Source organism: Hetaerina americana, unplaced genomic scaffold (assembly GCF_022747635.1).
Source record: "Hetaerina americana unplaced genomic scaffold, ioHetAmer1.1.p SCAF_3, whole genome shotgun sequence".
Classification (NCBI taxonomy): Eukaryota; Metazoa; Arthropoda; class Insecta; order Odonata; family Calopterygidae; genus Hetaerina; species Hetaerina americana.
This window is the reverse complement of record NW_027286874.1, coordinates 33,906,993-33,925,512: the sequence shown is the minus strand read 5'-3', so window position 1 is coordinate 33,925,512 and position 18,520 is coordinate 33,906,993. Positions and strand designations below refer to the sequence as shown.

General features: G+C 42.0%; 1 protein-coding gene across 1 annotated transcript in view; it reads left to right on the top strand.

Annotated features, from left to right (window-relative positions):
- Dscam2 (Down syndrome cell adhesion molecule 2) overlaps positions 1–18,520 on the top strand; it is a 429,928-nt gene that overhangs the window by 282,127 nt on the left and 129,281 nt on the right. The gene's annotated exons all lie outside the window — the stretch shown is intronic.

Sequence of the window (18,520 nt, the reverse complement as noted above, 5' to 3'; positions counted from 1 at the left end):
GAGGGGAATAATTTGCGGATAACAAAAATTGTCCCTCCATTGGAATAACTTGTTGAAGTTTATTTAACATATTTCTCGCAGTGAACTCATACTAAGCGAAGCTCTACTTGATCACTCGATTCTATCGTTCATGCCGCATTCACTCTTTCAATTCCCTGATGGTAATTGAATCATTGTAGCTTCGACAATTAGCTTTATTTCAAGACTTATATATTTCTAATAATAGTAGCCTTTAATTAGGAAAGAACGATTCCAAGGCATCTATCTGTGCCACTTAGTGAGAACGTTGACCGCTGGACCACACCATTTACGAGCTTAATGCGTCATCTTTTTAAGGCTTAAATGACATCCTCATTTACTAAAAACGGCATAAATGTGCGAGTTTGTGAACGATGGTAGTTTATCAAAGACTGTTGCAATCTGTAAATGGCAGAACGCTATCCGACTTGATTTTGCGATGGACCCTTTCGGCATGCTGTCTCTCCTTCTGCACAATTTATTTTTCTTTCTCCTAGTGTTCATAGCATCCTCTCACCCACCTAGACCTCTCTCCCCGAATCCCCATTCTGCCCTGTATCCTCAGCAACTTCAGTTCCCCCTCCTCTCCCGTAGTCTCCTCTCCTTCGGTACTCAATCCATCCTTCCCTCCGCCTCCTACACACGCCCACCCCAATTCTCTTTCATTCCTTTCTTTAGCATCTCCACTCTTCTCATATTACACCCTTCGCCTCCCCCTTTGTCCTCCTACCCTCCTCCACATCCAAGAAGCCCCTTCACCGTTCCTTCCTCTTCCTCCTTTGGACCCTACAACCCCTGCCCGGCCCCCACACTTCTCTTCCCCCCCCATCCTCTTCAAAACCTCCTCTTCAACGTCCTACTTCCCCCGCCTACATCCCCTTTCTTCTGTTCGTCCTTTGTTTCCACCCACATCCGTCTCATCACTTTTTTCCCTTTCTATGTCCTTTCCTTATTCCTCATCCCCGCGTTCCACTCACACACTTTTCTTCAGAAAACTTCCATTCCTTCACCCTCAGCGATGACAACGTGGCGATTTTGTTGCTGGTTTCAGCGACTTGAACTTCCCTTTGAAAGAGAAACCATTATTGATTTAAGGAGTTGGCAGTAATATTCGGGAATTTGTATAATTTTAACCACAGAGAGAAAGACTGTTTCTACTGTAGAGAAAATTTTAGTCTTTCCTCCGTTCCGATCATCTCGGAATGCTGGTTATTTCATGCCACAAAGGAGAAACTATTGACGAAATTATAACTGATAGGGTCCTTATCATTGGCCAGATAGTTTATTATTTTTTTAGAGAGAACGATGGGGGCTTAGGAAACAATGAAAAGGGGATGGAACAATTGGATGAAACCATCACTTTGCGAGGATGATTCATATGTGGAATAAATGAAAAGTAGTTATTATTCATTGTGGAATTAGTGCAGAACCATAAAATGATTTCATTTACCGCAAAATAAAAAGGGTCGAGAGAAAATATTCTTTCCCCTCAAGTAGTGATGCAGACTTAGGACGCATTCTTTATGAAGGTAGAAACGATTTTATGCCTCCCGACTCGTTTTTAGAGGGAAAGTTTTCCCGAAACAACCCTTAAATCTTTTTTTTTTCATTCGAATATTTCTCGACTCCCAGGAGGTAGATAACTTGACTGGTCGTAGACTTACGCTGAGGCGTTTAATATATATATATATATATCCCCGAATGGGCTTCGATCCCTTCCATCCTTGCAACTGTTTTATTCGCTACCCAGACTCTACGACTTTTCACGTCTCTAAACCTCTCCCCACAAAACTTTGGCTGGTTTCAACAATTGCGAATGCGTTTTTTGGCAGCTATGTTCACTCTCTCTCTCTCACTTTCCCTATCTCGTCCTTTATTTTTTCTCCTCTTCCTGTCTGGTTTTCCTCCGTTCTATATCTTTGCTTCTGTATTCCCCATTCACCCATTACCTCGCTTCCCACTCACCTCTATCACCATAGCTCACGCCGTCACCCCAGCTGCTCCCCACGCGACACTTTTCCCACCCACCGGTCCTCGACCAACTTTCTCTCTCTCATTCCCCGCTTTCCCGTCACGTTCTCCGCATCCCTCCCTCACCGCTTTCCTTCCCTTCACCGTCCTCACACTCCATCTTTCCGCAGCGCACGTGATATCCCACATTCCGTTTCATTTATTGTCTCACTTTTTTTATCCCTTGCTCTCCCCACTCCGCCATTCTCTTTGCGACTTCAATCGACCCCGCCGCCATCGGAACTTAAACCAGCCTTGGGATGCTCTCGGCGCGTCGTACACGCGGCGTTGATGCTTCGTAAGTTCGTTCGTCTTTCATTTTTTTTGGCTACTCTTTTCGATTCCATGTCCCACCGTCGATAATCGTTACCTGTGCGCACCACGATGTCACATCATTTCGGTCGACCCCGCGGAGTCGTGATCTCAAAAGAGAGCGCTTTTTTTATTGGGTTTTTTTGTGTGTGAAATGCTCTGCGCATTTGTTCTGGCAACAAACGAGGATGAGAGAGCATCTGAATCTTTCTCTTGGTCTTTCCGCGTTCGAAAACCTTCCCAGAAGTCATCCCTTCCACGTCGTACGTGTTTCTCCGGAAACCCGTCCTCGGGAAACGGATGCATTCCGACGATAGGCACTCTATATCCGCCGCCCCATGCCCTCATCTCCTTATTTTCAAAACTGTTATTCCTAATCCCTCCTTCACTCCCTCTCTCTCTCTCTCTACATGAACTTCCCTTCTCTCCGTTCTCTTGCCTCATCGTTTTCCTCGTTTTTCTTTCCTCTTTCTCTCTCTTTGCTTGTTTTTCTTCATTTCCATTGAGTCAATTTTTCACTCGTGCTTTTTCACTCTTTCCCTCTCTGATCATCAATTATTTTCCCTCTTTCGCATCTCACTCTCATGACCCTTTCCCCAAACCAACCTCCCGTCACTCTCTCCATCTAATTTATTTACTCTTTCCCTCCGTTCTCCCGATTCCCGGCCATTCTCCCCATGTCTGACTCACACTATCTCTTCCTCTCCCCTCGCCGTTCCCTTCCTATTGCATACGTTTCCCTTCTCCTGTTTTGCTCATTATGGCTCTCGTAAAACTCTCTCTCGCGCACTAATATGTCTACTTCTCCCCCACCCACCCCTTCTCTCTTTCTCTCTACCCGCGAACACAGGGACGCCTCTTTGTGTGCATATCTCGCGTTTTCTTCCTGCCTCATTCCATCCACATATTTTTCTCTCTCTCCGTTTCCCATTCTACTTCTACCAACTTCCTCCCTCCTCCCCGCCCTAACTGAACGCTCATCGCAAGCCCAACCCAACCCTACGTCCCGCACCGCAGTGAAAACACACCGCACCGCACCCTGCTCATTCCCTCCAACCCCTTCGTCATCGCACCCGCAAGAAAAATTAATTCTCCATCCTCCCCCACCCCACCTATCCCTCCTCACCCGAAAACCGCTGCGGGCGGATTCCTCGTCTTCCCCACCCCCACAATCCCTTCCCACCCCCGAACACCCCCCCTCATTCCATTCCCTCCCTCGCACCCCTACTGGCACATCCTCCCCTGGCTCTCAAAAGTCTCCGTTCACTCCTCCCCCTCCCCTAACCCGTCGCCCCTCTCGAAGTCTCTTTCTCTCTCTCTCTCTCTCTCTTTCGCCAAAGTAGCCACTTCTTACGTTCTCCCCGACGCCACCGCACATAACGCTGCCGTGCGTGGATGTATTTATGTATGTATATCTGTATGTGCGTGTGTTCGCGCGCGCGAGTCCCTTCTGTTATTTTTTAGTATTATTCCCCTCCTTTTCTGCAATCTCCCCTTCCTACCCGCAGCGGTCTCCCCTCAGTATTTCCTATCCCCCATTCCTACCTCTCTCTCCTCCCCCACACGAACCTCCACATCATGCGGAATACTAATATCCTCACACGTCTCTTTCCCCTCAATGTGTGTTCTCGTCGCCTGCCTAATTGTTCTCTCCACCGTATCCATTTCTACGTATGTTTGTGTCTGTATGTGATTGTGTGTGTGTGTGTCATGCACTTGAGTGCGTTTTCTCGTCGGAACGAATGGAATCAAACGTGAACTACAATGAGAGTCGTGTTAATGTGTGTGAATGTATGTATGTGTGTGTATATGTATATATTGTATATGTATATGTATATATATATATATATATATATATATATATATATATATATATATATATACATATATATATATATATGTATGTATATATGTGTTTGTGAGATAGGCGTGCGTGGTTATATAAAAATATATAATTACTAAATTATGTATGTACACACACATATGTACCTATTTTTGTGTTCTATTCATGTGCAGAGATGCATGAATATGCGCTAAGTTGACTTATTACGGGCGTGACCCGTTAATTTCAAATTAAGGTCGGGCCCAAGAGAGTAATTGCGTTGTTACGTTTTACGCCGTTCATTATTTTCGCCCCAATTCTCCGTCTCATTATTCGACCGAGGCAAATATATCCCAGGCAAAGGGCGCCATATTTTCATCGTCGCATAATTATTTGGTTTGCGAGGCTTTTGGTTCCGGTACATAAAAGTAGACTGGGAGAACTTACTACGTTTTTATACATGCCTATGCATAGGTTTAGGGCGTAAAAATCAATTTTTCCAAACTAAATTTGCTCTCAGCCGAAGGCTTGTAAATTATATCAGTAAAATCCGTGCAAATTATTTATAAAATTGCTTTATATTTTAATTACTCTGGCCGACTTGGCATAAATGCGTCAAATAGTCGGAAATTTCAAGCAGAAATTTTTTTAAGAATACCGTTTGCGTAAGAGGAATGCGAATTTCATTCCTGTGACTATGTTCTATATACATTATTTTACCAGTCTATATTATGTTACTTAAAAGAGTGTTTAACAAGTGTACCGGGTCAGGAAATCCACAAGACGTTAAATTTAAGCCACACGAGGGAAAATGTTTACATTTTGCTTGAACTTAAACGCGAGGCTGTAGTTATTTTATTAATTCTTTGAGTTCATCAAATTCACGTTCATTACAACAATTGCTAATCCTCAAAAAATGCCCCAATAATAATTTTAGCAAAAACTTGATTTTTCAAGCATATAAGTAAACATTGTCTGCTTAATAGTTATCTAAATGAAATAATATTCATGCAATATAAAGTAGAATATTTCCTTTAAATTAAATTGTTTAAAAGCTTTAGATATGTATATTACAGTAAGCCTCAGGGATTTCAACTGGATTTTAAATAAATACTCTTTAATTGGTTAGTTTCGTTCTGTCTAAAGTCAAAATTACGTCCACAGTATTTTTCCTTCATTTTCAATTCATAGTTTGTTCAAGGTTTTTGGTAAATCTCATTTTTCGGTGTTTATCAAACATTTATTAATAATTAAACGGATGATATTCAGCTTTCCAATTGACTTTGATTAGGGAATACTTTACATATTTCGATATGGAACTGGCACTGGCCAAATCATTTAGCGTTTAATTATGTACTATTTCAGCGTTCTCGTGATTCAGTGATAATATATTCTTCAAAATGTATCTTCAGTCTTACGTTTTAGAAAATGCGACAAATTTCTAAATCAAAAGAATCATTCCAACATTGAATTTTTAGGTAGTGCTTAGAGTGGAAATGTACTACTATGGGTATGGTTCACGATTTTCCTCTGACTTCGTTTGCTAAGGCATGCGAGACATTTATTTAAAGTTTGATTGATTTTTGCCTTATTGCATTGGCATGCGTGCATTGATACCCGACGTTATAGTATCAAACCATCCAGTGAATAATCACTATGTTTGTGAATTCCCGATTTTCATATTTCGAAATTTTGATTAAAACATGAAGTTGGAAATGGATGGATGGAAAACTTTACAATTTAGATAATAATATGCTTGGAAGGCCTTAGCATTGTATATCTCTGTGTATAATGCCCAGCATGTTTTAATAATATATATTATTATATAAGATAATCTACCGGTTAAGGTAGGTTTTTGGATGGAGACAGCTACTAAATAAAACATTTTGTGTCTCCTAACAAAACACAAAATCCAGTATCCTACTTTGTATCACATCCCTCTTCATCTCTGAGTACTTTCTTCCTCCCTTCATCCCGTCCAAGATCCCTATCCTGTTCCTTCCTTTTCCTCGTTTGCCAAACATTCTCCCCTCTATCACAGTCTTCAACATCCCACTGCCAGGCAATACCCCCTTCATCCACTTTTCCTTCCTCCATAGGATTTCTCCCAACAAACCCCTGTCCTCGCCCACCATACCAAGTACTTCCTCATTTGTTTTCTTCTCTGTCCATTTCACCTTCTCCATTCTTCTCTACAACCACATTTCAAAAGTCCACAATCCACTTCTATCATTCTGATTCAGTGACCTCGTTTCCACACCGTACATAACTACGCTCCATGTCAAATTTTTTACGAGTCTTTGCTTGACATTCATACTCAACGTCCCTATCATCAACTCCTTCCTCCTTGTGAAAGCCTCTTTGCCTAGCACAATTTTTCTCCATACATCCCTACTACTTTGACTAAGTAGGTCCAAAACACTATCGAGATACGTAAACTGTTCTACCTGCTCTAGTTTTTGCCCTCCTATTTTAATGTTTAGCTTAGCCTTTTTCTTTCTAGAAAATCGCATAACCCTAGTTTTATTAATATTGATTTTCATCCCATACCTGTCGCACTGAATTTCCAATTCACTCAGCAATGCTTGCAACCCCTTGGCTGACTGACAAGCTAAAGCTTGGCCATCAGCGAACCTAACTGATTTTACGAATTCCTCACCCACTTTCATTCCTACCTCCAGTTCTTCCCATGCCTCTTTAATCATTCCATCTACATACAAGTTGAACATCAACGGTGATAATGGGCAACCCTGCCTTACACCTCTTCTTAACACTGCCCATCCGGACTCCCTGTTCCCCACTTGCACCTGAGCAGTCTGAGACATGCACGGGTTGCGGATTAGCTTCCTTTCCCTCCAATCTATTTTCTGCAATATACTCATTATTTTTTCCCAGTTAACTCTATCAAACGCTTTTTCGAAATCTACGAAACATGCAAATACCTCCTGGTTGTATTCTATATTCATCTCGATTAATACTCTCATTACTGCAATGGCATCACGCGTACCTCTCCCCTTCCTAAACCCAAACTGGTCATTCCCAAAGTAATCATTTGCCCTACTCTTTACCCTTATGATTAGGATCCTTAGAACAACTTTAGCTGCGTGGGATATCACACTTATTGTCCTGTAGTCCTCACATGATGTAGCCTTTATCTTTTTCGGAATAGGAACTAAAACTGATCTCACAAAGTCTTCCGGCCAGATACCTTCCTCATAAATACTGCGAATCAACCCATATAGCCTCTTCCTCCCACATTTTCCTAAACATTTTAAAAGTTCCGCGGGAATGTTATCCACCCCCACGGCCTTATTCAGTTTCATCTCCCTTAATGCCCTTTCTATCTCATTGTCTAGTATGCCTGGACCTAAGCTATCTTCCTCTACGTCATGTTCCTTTTCTATGTCTAACTTTGTTGGTCTAAGTTCTTTACTATACAGTTCTTCTATATATTCCTTCCATCTCTCTTGGATCTTTTCTGTGTCAATTATTATTACCCGCCTTATCTCCAACTGCTAGCATAGGTCTTTCTTTCTTACTTCCCAATAAAGATTTAACTTTGCTGTACAGCGCACCAATTTCACCCTTCCTCTGCAAACTTTCCATATCCTCGCACTGTGTCTTCCACCATGCTTCTTTTGCTTTATTTGTTGCCCGCCTCAATTTATTGTTCAATTCTTTGAACTTCATTTCGCCTATCTCTCTATTTACATTCTTCCATTTTCTCCTCTCATCCATCCTTGAAATCATCTCATCCGTGATCCATGGTCCCTAGTCCTTTTCGCGTTAACGGTTCCAATAATGTCTTTGGCTGATTGAGATAACCTTTTCTTGATACTTTCCCATTTTTCTTCGATAGTACTAAACCCTTTACCATCCTCCATAATATCCTCTACAGCCTGTTGGTACTCCTTACTTTTTAATCCATGTAATGCTTCTACGTTCCATTTTCAAACCCGCCGCCCCTGCCTTATCTTTTTGAAACGGACGCTACATTTCATAACAACTTAATTACCCTGGAGATTATTTTACAGGTTAAAAGGAAGCAAATCTAGAAGAATTACTTTCTATTTCTACGATGGACTTATGGTCTTAAGTCAAATGCTCTCATCGTCGCAAGATGTTCCATACTTTTATCCCGGATACGTTTGCGCCGGCGAAACGGTATTTTTCTACCACAGGAACTGTGCGCAAGATCCTGTCTTGAATTTTGAAGATTTTTTAATGAATATTTGTTGTAATTATAACCTATGGAAATCTAATACGAGGGTTTTTACCATACGATTGTGAAGTATGATCCTATGAAACTATGATTTCATAATAACAGTCATAGAAATCTGTGGAATGTGTGGAATATTACTTGGCAGCCCCTTAAAATGAATATTAAAAACACAGTAATAGTAAATGTTAATAAAAAGGTTTTGCGATAATAAACTCACCGGTGTAATATGAAGAATAAAATGAGTTTTATAAGCTAAAAGGTTGATCGCTAAGCTATTCGGATATCACAAACTGCGCTGAGTATGAAGCATTTGTGAAACAAATATTTTATTCTCTCACATTGAATAAATTTTGACGCGACATACCAAGTATTGATGCTTCTTAAGCCTTGTGTATTAATTACATGCTTGTATGAGTTCATCAATTTATGTCTATTGAGAAAATATAATTTCACGCTCCCACTGCAATATCCTGTTGTCGCAATGGAGCTTGAAAATGAAGGCGATTGATGATGCTATAAAGAGAAGTGACCCCTTGATAATTATTTACGACCAGTTAGAAGCCATTGAGCTGGGTGAAACAGTCCCTTTTTGCATTCAATACGTGTATTGTGAGCACTCTATAAGAGAGAGAGAGAGAGAGAGAGAGAGAGAGAGAGAGAGAGAGAGAGAGATAATTAGGACTCCATATTGGACTTTTTAAAAATACAGCTACCATTGTTTCGCATCGTCGCTCCCTCCGGTCCAGATTCAATGTCCATCTCCGTCACCATTCCCACTCGAGAGCGTCCACTCGTGCGCCTCTCCAGTCCCTTCACGCCGTCCTCCGCGCCCTCTCCGCATTATTATTTCCGTTTCCATTCATGCCGTGGACGTGTAACGCGTGCGTTTTGCCCTCGAAAAATAAATCACCCTGGAAGGACAACAGAAACTCGCCCTTTCTTAAATTTTCAACGCCCTTCCGGTGCGCACACACAGTGCCTCACGCGAGAACACACGCACTGACTCCGCCTCCGTACCAACTGCCACAAAAAGAGTAGAGGGGCACCCCTCTCCCCCTTCCCGGCGGCGTTCACCCCCGACCCATACTCTGCCCGGTGTCCTCCTCCTTCACCCGCGACTGCCCTCCCCCCTCGCACGCACCACCACCATCCTGCCACCCTACAATGACCTCCGCCTCCTCCCTTCCCGTTTGTTTTCCCAACTCTTCAACCCCGACCACTCCTACCTTCCCCGTGCTCTCTCCGGCGCGCAGACACACACACACACAGAGCCGCGTCCCAACTTCTTCCCCTATTGTGCCCGATGCATAATTTACATTTGTCCAGGAGGTCTGACTACAAGAGGAGCGAGGAAGAAAGAGAGTCTGGGGCAGAAGGGACAGGGGTCGTGGAGGGTGGACCAGATAGAGGAGGGTAGGGGACAGGAAGAGAACTGGAAGGGGGGAGGAGTGAGGCAAAGGAGGGTGGTGTGTGCCTGTTTGTTTTTTTAGGGTGAGACGCATGGAAGGGGAGAGGAGGATGGGACGGGCGGACCGTGGTGGCAAGACGTGATGCCGAGTGAGAGTGTGTGTGAGAGAGAGAGAGAGAAGGCGTCGGAACAAGATGAAGAATTTCAGTCGGCGGGAAGGAATTTCGCGCGGGAGAGTGGAATTGGGGGGGAGGGGGGGTTGAGGGAAGAGGGGAATTTAGCGAAGTGGAAAAATTCTTCTTCTTCGAAAAGATAGAAAAGGGTGGAGCGGAGAATCCGGGTGTGGGCTGAGGGTCGGAGGCTAAGACGGAGAATTCCTCGAGAAATTTCGAAGGATTATGGATTAGACGGTAGGGACGTTTCTGACGGGGCCGTATTGCATGCACAGAAGGACCAAGAAATCGGAGGGGGGGAATAGGAAGAGAGGTAGGGTTAGAGAGGAGAAGGTAGGAGCGGATGGGTGAGGGGAAGTGGGGAGAGCATTAGCATGAAAAAGAGAGACGGAGGGAGCGAACAGGGGAAGCTCCAAGGAACGTCGGTGGGCGTGGGTATTTACGCGGGAAACTTTTCGGCGGCGCGGGGCGAGGGTTGAGGGGTTCGACCGAAAACTAGCTTCGGGAAAGAAAAATATTTGACTCAAATATTCACCCACATATCCGGGAGGTGGGCAGGGGGAGGGAGTGAGTGGCTGAGCGGCGACGGTCTGGGCAAACAGGTAATGCCGCCAAGTGAAGACGAAGGATCGGAGATTGGTTCGCCCGATTGAGCGGAAAATTACGGATGGAGGAGAGTAGGTAGGTAATTTAGTTTTTAAAAGGGAAATGATAGTGTTCCCAGAACTCTTTCGGGCCGGCAATTGCGGATACAGATTGTGGGAAATAAAAAGAGGGAATGGAAATGCTTATTAGGGAGGTAAAGAAAGAGATGTGCTAGCTGTCTTCAATTTTCTTCAACATATGTCACTATAAATATTCTTTCCTTTGTCTTATGGTGATACTATTGCTTGGAAAATGCATGTGCATTCATGGAATTGTGAAAACCCCTAGTAATTTACAACAAATTAATCCAAGAATACTTAACACTACACGGTTACGCCAGATAGTCATTCTGGGGTTAAATGTAATTGAAGAATATATTCAATAAGCATGGTAGAACCAGGAATGACAGTTCTTATAAATAATGCTATAAATATACTGCAGCGAGGACTTGTGTCGGTAGAGACAGAGGGATGAGGAGTGAAAAGGGGGCATGGAGTGACTGGAAAAATGGAAAAGGAACGCACCAGAACATCCCAGCGAGACACCCAGAAAGACGTGCCAACATTGCTCGTCGTTCGAACACTATTGGGTGGGGTGTCGAGGTAGGTGAGGGAGAGAATGGGGCGGGTAAAGAATTTGGAGGGAAGCCGCCGGAGCGGCGGGGGGAGCCGATGGTGTGGGATATAAGGTCGGCGAGGGATGTAAGTGCGGGGTCCTGTCGATTGTGTGAACAGCATGTCACCGATATAGAGTTTGTGAAAGGAGAGCGCGAGGGCAGGGAGGAGGGAGAGGGAGGAGAGAAATGTAGATTTGGGGGCCGGATATAGAAAGGAAAGGGAGGGGGTGGAGGAGAAGGAAGTGGAATGGAAGCAGGGGAGGGGGCGTATGGAAATGATATGGGCGGGAGTGGCAATAGCTGTAGGGGGAGCGGGTGAAGTGGGGAGGCAAATAAAAGGAAATGGAGAGATATGGCAGGCGGCAAAAGGGGAGGGGAAGGGCGAACTCGGAGCAAGCGAAAAATTGGAGAGTATGAAGACGTGGGAGCCCAAAAAATAGGTGAAGGAGGGGAAAGAGGACGTGCACCGAGATGGGGATAGGCACTCAATAAAATTAACCCCTCGTCGGGCTGCAGTCTAATATTAATAACACACCCTTCTTGTCAAAACATAATGGCATCAAAATAAGAGGAATATAAAATGTCTGCAGGAAGAATTAAGCATTCAAGATAAACCTCCTTTAATTGGTGCCGACCGAAATTGAACTCTTCCGTGCATAAATTGTTAATGAAGAGTAAATTGTAAGAAGGATATTTTTAACACGATTACTGTTGCATTATAATTATCATTAACTTATGTTTCGTTGTTGCTCAACTATATTAATCACCAAAAATAGCACTCTTCTACAAGATAACATTTTATTTCCAGCCAGATCTCAATGTAATTGAAGTTCATCGCAACCTGGTCGGTTAAATTTTTATCCAGTGGAATGGTGTTCTTTTTGGTCATAGTATTCCAATTCCTCTTTACCGTCCCTGCAACTATGCCATTAGTTCTCAACCATATTTAATCAAAAAGAACCTTTTATTCCTAATAGAAAAATTAATGGCCAAAATATCCTTCAAAGCAATAAAAAACTAGAAGTTGCAGGAAGGACGGAACTTAAATGAATAAACTAATTATGCAGTACTCTATCTATGACTAGAAATAATTATGTACCTGGTCATCCTAAGGGAAACGCATGTATATTTGGAATATATACATGTATTTTGGTTTACATTATTTCTTTTAAACAATAAATAACTGGAGGCAAACAGATGAAGGATAATCCAAAGGTAAATAAATGGAATAATTAATAATGCGAATGATGCTATGCCTACATCAGACCCAAAATATTTAACATACAGAGGTACAGAAAGACACTGGGAAGATTAGACGAGGTGCATGAAAGAGATAGGAGAGTGAGGAAGAGAAAGAGAGAGATAAAGTAAAGAGAGAGTGGAGGAGAGAGAAAGAGAGGGAGACTGAGAGTCCTCGCCTACTCTTTTCTTCCCTCCACCTCTCCCTCCTCCGCTCAAGTGCTCGTGATTCTCAGAGGAGCCGGGGCCACGATGAGGGGGCAAGTAGCGGGGGACGGGACGGGTTGGACGGGTGGGGCGGAGAGGTGGGTGATAGAGGAAGCTTTAATCGCCAGCAGACTCACTTTGGCCTCTCTCGCTCCCCCTGAGTTGAGAGCAGCACGGGAAGCGAGTGTAGAAGAGCGAACGGTCGAGGGAGAGGAGTCGGGAGTACTGACAGAGTGCAGGGAGGAAGAGAGAGTTAGAAAGGGAAGCGAGGAAAGTAATTAGTAGGGACTCAGGGAGATTTGTCCGAGTATTCGAGTTGGGCACATCCCGCAAATATTGGCATTGTCGCGATTAACGTTCTCTCTTTCCTCTCTTCCGAGACGTGATTAAGACGTGAACTTTATCGTCATCCCTAATGTTGGAGTTCCTTCAAATCCGACGAGTTTTCCTTCAATTGGGAATGTTTGGTGACGTTTCAGCGTCGTATAAATGCGTCTTATTTAACGTCGTTGCAGCGACAGAGGGTCGTTACCGCGCCGCCGCTTAGAGCTCCTCGCCTGCTAACTGGAGTACCCGATGATTGGAAGCTCCCATTGTATTTATCCATTTGATATGTTCTCAAGGTTAGGGAAGGAAACGGCTTCCGAGAAATTGGATTTCTGCTCTAGTATTTTCGAGTTTTCCGCTCTTTTCTTGAACAATTCTTTTACCATTAAAAATCTCCAGGCTATTTTACGGTTTCGAAGGATTAATTCTTACATCATTTTAAATCTTCCACCTACGGCTACAATCAATATACTTTATTTTTATCTATTATAATTTTACTGAAGTAACATTGCTTTCCTTTCCTTGTTATTTCACTCTAACTTACACCTTGATTATCACAAATTCCCGTGTTCCTTAATTTGCGATTTGTTTTACTCCTTTGCAAAGTTGAACATTGTGAAAATGTTTGACAGTCATTAACAATTAAATTATAGTATTTTATACTATGACATTATATTGGGGTTATGTCGGTGCTATCGCAATTATCTTACGACAAATTCATGTTTATCCATTTCGTACGATTCGTCTGTTATTTTAGTAAAATAATATCATTTAATTCTAACTTCCTATTTCCCTAAGTAAGCTTAAGTGTGTAAAAGAATTTGTGTAGGGCGTCGTTGATAATAAACCACTTGTTTCCTGGGAAAGGATTCAGCTCGGTTTACTAGAAATAGGGAAGAATGTAAAAATAACAGAGATAAATAAGCATTAATCAACTAGGGACGCCAAATGTACAACCATTATTCCTGCCTATAATATCCTCGTGATATGAGTTTAACAGATACTTTATCAAAGGAAAAAATTCATAATGCCAATTGAAATTTAGCAGGGTTAAAAAAATACGAGCTCGGCGTACCTGAAGTAATTTTAAGAAAACTAATGATAAAATCAATGCTGGCGTTTTCAATTATTAGAAAAAGTAAGCAAACTACTTTATTTTGTACGACTGTTTAAAACCGAGAATGGGCAACATTAATGTGGCCAGTGAAATTGTAGCAGCTAGGATCCAGCGGGCGATTCATATTCCTAGAGTCAAAAGAAAATAGTTCTCTCTCACTACTTAGCCCAAGTTTGTGCTCAGAAACTCTTGGAAGTGAATGTTGCTACACCACCTCGTCAGAACCATGCATAATTACAAAATAAAACTGCTTGTAAAGCTAAATTTTTTTGCGAAATTTGATAATTAACGATGGAAAGCTTGCAATCTATTAAAACAGCGTACGGGGATATTTTCTCTGATACGAGTGTTTTGTCGTACCAAAGATTTACAGAGGATACGTAGAGAAGATGAGGAATATTTTAATATATACGCTACCCCACAAAATCAATAACTTAAGAAATCAATCAGAACATCGTCGTAGTTTCAGGCTTGACTTTATGAAACTTGTCCATTACGGAAAGAAAGTTGTATTTTACTCTCCGTATTAAGAAACTTTTTGCAATAATTCGGCGACATGTATCATGGCAATCAAATGATGCCGGATTTAAAGTAAGCCTGGGGAATTTATCCAAAAATGACCCACAACAATCTCATTCAATTATTGAAAGGACAAGCGGATGGATTTCGAGTTACTCTTAAATGATGGAGAATGACATGACGTAGGTATAGTTGAAAAATGCCAACCATTCCACTGAACGTGGTTTTTACTGAATGTTAGACCTATAGCGAATCTAAAAAATAGAAATCTAGTGTAACAACAAAGAGGTAGTCACTTATTTGAAAGATGGTGACAAGAATTTAGCTTATTAAAATTCCAAAAATACATTTATTAGTGTAGCACGACCGGACACACTGTGCTCTGTATTCTGTGCCTGATAATATTTCAGCTACCGGTTGTGATACACTAATAATTATTTTTTCAATTTTGGAAAATTTTCATCATCATCATGAGATTCTATCAATTAATGCTCGTTAATGTTTTTTTTGCCTCTTTGAAACCTCCTCCTTCACTGTTAATGAGAAAAGCACAAGGGCGATGTCAGAACTTGAGAAAATTTTCGCAGCTTTCTTTCATGCCTTCGGTCGTGTTTCAATGGTTGTGTTTCGGTGAAAATTCCAATCAATAATACCCTGTCTTGACCATTCCAAAAGAATTTGTGATTTTGGATTAAATAAATGGATCACCAATGACAACAAATGATTATTAACTGAGCAACAATTAAAAACCTTCTCGCTGTGTCTCTAGCTAAAATTCAATCCAGTAATATTCTAGTCCTCGAACACCTTTTGAATTTAGCATTTGAACTTGCACCTTATTTCCTATTATAACACGTGTATTGAAAGGAACCCGTTTTCTACCCATGTCAATAAAATAAGTGTAAGATTCAATAAAAAGCGTGAAAGTTGCGCAATAGGTTTTCAGCTGATGAGCAGTGACTGCTATAAGCAGTGAAAAAAGCTTATATAGTAAGTCTTATATATGGAGTAGAATTAAGTGAGAAGAATAAAAATAGTTTGAAATATTTGGGTAATAAAGCATATTTATCTCATGATGCCCTCTTTTCATTGGCCTAGCAACGTATTTTCCGTTCCATGGGTTTCCAAATTATATCTATAAAATGGTATTCTCTGCGAACATTTTACATAACAAATTAATTAATACTACCATTTTCACCAACACATTTCAAATTTGAGCCTTTACTCCATCAAATTTTGGCACAGGCTAAATAAAAGGATTAGTTTTATCAGTTATCTAATCCTCTAGAGAGTGATTAAACAGGGTATATCATCTGGAATATTTTCAGTTGAACTATTTTTCTCTGACATTTTTAGGGCAGCAAATTTACACAACAGGTTTTAGTTTCATTTCAAGACTAAAATCAGAGTTGAAATTCAGACATATTGTTCATCAACGAAGGTCAATCTTTAAGAAATAGTAGGGTTAACCGCTGGTGGCCTTAAAACTTGGAATAGAAAGCTTTAAGGCCGTTACACGAGACAACCTTGGCTTTTAAAGACGATAAGATTGCCAATAGGCCAACATCCGCTGGCTTTGTGCTAGAACCTAAAGGTTCCAAAAATAACGGAATCGAGTCTCTTGAGATGAGAAAAAAATGAAGTTTTGCACGTACTTTATCACTGTGTAGGGTTAATTAGTATCTCAGTTACAAGGTTATGAAGAGGAACGTTATTATCACTGTTATCTTATTTCAGCGCGCTTGTGTCTCGCATCCAGTTCACGTTCTGACGCAATGAGAGAAAAAATGATTCCGGTCCCCATTTTAATTCTTGTCGGAGGAACTCTCGATGAAGGATAGTCTTATTTTGTTTATTCGAGTGAGGAGGGGTGAGGGCGAGAATGATCCGAGGCCCGCTTACTCCTTAGAACTGCCAAAACCACCACCTCCATCCCCTAGGGCATCCCAACCTCCCAGCCCCCGCTCCAATCCTCGTTGAGCGTTCTTGCAGAGATGGAGTCGGAGAGTCGGCTTCATTCCTTCCGCAATGGTGTTGGAGGGAGGGCGAGAGTGGGATGGGAACACGAATAAGAGGAGAAGTGGGGGATGGCTTTGGGAACAAGTGCAGGAAGAGGTAGAGGTGGGAGCGTCCGCTCACCGCCCCTGAGGCGGAAGGTTTGGCGGGGAGAGGGGGTTTGATAAGGGGTGGAGCAGGGGAAGGTGTTGGTGGATTTCCGGTCGGAATACGGGATGAACCTGACTGAGGTCTTGGAGAGCACGTCTTTCCGAGTTTGTATGTAAGTCACGGAAGGAGGTGTTGGGAGCGTTCAGGTAGTCCGATGTGGGTGAGGCATAAGGGTGGCCGGGGAGAGGGTGAGAAAGAGGGAAGGGTGGTGGGTGGGAGCAAGTGGCGTCGGGAATAAAAGTAAGGCGCGGGAGAAGGTGGGCAGCCCCGGTGTGTGGGGCGACGGGACGGTGCTAGATGGACGCAAGAAAGAGTTGTTTGGGGAAGAGGAAACAGGAGATGAGAGGGGGAGGGAAGGGAAGATGCATGAGGCTGTTTTATGCATATAGGTTATTTTCTTCTTCTTTTCATCGGCATGTGTAGTATGTAGGGTGGCCATTCACACGTTCCCTCCTTTCCCTTAGGTGCGTGTTTGACTCATTCCCGTGTTTTCACATAGCCGCGAGGGAAAAAAAGTTGTTTACTGCCTCCACCTCTTGACGCACTGGACCACGTTGAATACCGAAATATTTCTTAGAAGATTTTGATTCATCATAAATAATGTCTAAATGGACCTACCTACTGTTTGATTTCAGCTCCTGGTTGGCTTTCTCTTCATGCCATGTCAAACAATCCTGATGCATAGGCGAGATTTCTTAACCATTTCGTGAATATTTTTTATCATGGGCCTAAGTTGTAACTCCGGTGAGAATAATAAAGAATTTAATGAAACATTTTGAAAAATGCGTCATAAGTGAGTGTCGGGTCTAATTTTTTTGCCTGTGTGAAAAACAAGTTCTTATTTTGTTTTTCCTTAGGTGATATTTTTTTCCGAAAATGAGTGTCTGTTTTCATATCGTCGCCTTTTTTTCATGCTCGATATAATTTTCAAATACTTAATTCAGTCCGGTCCAGTACAATGGAAATATTTCAACTTTTCATCGCTTATTCCCGGTCCAATATCAAGTTCTCATTAACATAGAAAATATTATTTTGATGACTTGGATTTTAGACATGCATATGTAATTTTTACAAGCCAACCAATTTTTTATAAGTTCGTACTGAGATGCTAAATAATACCTCCGAATAATCAGGAAACCGTTTAAATATTTAAAAAATAAGAGTATCCTAATTTTCTCAATTTAAAGAAATCATCTGTTGAATTAATCGGGCAGCTTAAGGGAATCACTCGTGAACAAATAGAACCTGAAGAGAACGCAAGGGGGTCCCTTTTACATTGTATAGTATGCTTAAAATAGATATTCTTTATCATTCATAATGAGGACGTGGAAGACTACTGAATAGAGCCCTATGCTACTGACTGGAGGGTCCGTGCTCGAATACTAGGCCAGATTCTCGACGCATCTAGGCATTCTCAGCTTTGCTCAAGCTGAGTGATATTTCAAGTATCATATTTTCCTAGGTGCCATATGTTCCTCCAGGTTACACGTGGATATAAAGGACCTGGTCCCCTTACCCTAATGTGCGAATGCCACATTCCGTATACTATATAGCTTATTACAAGGTGACCTATTCGCTCACCTACCAAACCGACCTTTGACTGATTACTCAAGTTTTAGGATTACTAATTAGTTTTAATACGCGGGGGATTATGCACCATGTTTCACCATTTCAGAATAAAAAAATACTCCATCTATCATGGGTATAATTTAATACTAC